The sequence below is a fragment of the Triticum dicoccoides genome, unplaced genomic scaffold, assembly GCF_002162155.2.
Source record: "Triticum dicoccoides isolate Atlit2015 ecotype Zavitan unplaced genomic scaffold, WEW_v2.0 scaffold96105, whole genome shotgun sequence".
Lineage (NCBI taxonomy): Eukaryota > Viridiplantae > Streptophyta > Magnoliopsida > Poales > Poaceae > Triticum > Triticum dicoccoides.
The window spans coordinates 1-956 of NW_021313557.1; the positions used below are offsets into that span (position 1 = coordinate 1).

The 956-nt window shown below is 52.4% G+C and overlaps 2 non-coding genes across 2 annotated transcripts; both read right to left on the minus strand.

Annotated features, from left to right (window-relative positions):
- Positions 1 to 172: 172 nt before the first annotated feature.
- On the minus strand, positions 173 to 291 carry LOC119348527. Its single transcript, XR_005168989.1, has one exon. It is a non-coding gene; the product is annotated as a 5S ribosomal RNA (ribosomal RNA).
- Positions 292 to 588: 297 nt separating this feature from the next.
- Positions 589 to 707, minus strand: LOC119348528. The gene has a single exon (XR_005168990.1). It is a non-coding gene; the product is annotated as a 5S ribosomal RNA (ribosomal RNA).
- Between the last annotated feature and the right edge of the window lie 249 nt (positions 708 to 956).

Here is a 956-nt window from a genome sequence, read left to right on the forward strand (position 1 = left end):
CCCTCTCAACCGCACCAGTGCACGCTTGCCGCGCCACAACGCCGACGCTGGACCCGTGAATCGTGAGCACCCAGCTATGACTTACCGCACTCGTGCAAAATAATAAAACACGGTAAATATATTACTTACACGTGCGTTTTGTTTTGCAAGCGGCGCGAAAAAAATTAAAAAGGGAATGCAACACGAGGACTTCCCAGGAGGTCACCCATCCTAGTACTACTCTCGCCCAAGCACGCTTAACTTCGGAGTTCTGATGGGATCCGGTGCTTTAGTGCTGGTATGATCGCATCCGACATGCTACCCCGGTCTTCGTCCCTTATCCTTGCCCCTCCCAGCTCCACTACAAAGACGATTGTACATTGCTTTGGCCGCTCTCTCTCAACTACGGAGACGAGTTTAACGCGGTTTCCACCCCTCCCTCTCAACCGCACCAGTGCACGCTTGCCGCGCCACAACGCCGACGCTGGACCCGTGAATCGTGAGCACCCAGCTATGACTTACCGCACTCGTGCAGAATAATAAAACACGGTAAATATATTACTTACACGTGCGTTTTGTTTTGCAAGCGGCGCGAAAAAAATTAAAAAGGGAATGCAACACGAGGACTTCCCAGGAGGTCACCCATCCTAGTACTACTCTCGCCCAAGCACGCTTAACTTCGGAGTTCTGATGGGATCCGGTGCTTTAGTGCTGGTATGATCGCATCCGACATGTTACCCCGGTCTTCGTCCCTTATCCTTGCCCCTCCCAGCTCCACTACAAAGACGATTGTACATTGCTTTGGCCGCTCCCTCTCAACTACGGAGACGAGTTTAACGCGGTTTCCACCCCTCCCTCTCAACCGCACCAGTGCACGCTTGCCGCGCCACAACGCCGACGCTGGACCCGTGAATCGTGAGCACCCAGCTATGACTTACCGCACTCGTGCAAAATAATAAAACACGGTAAATATATTA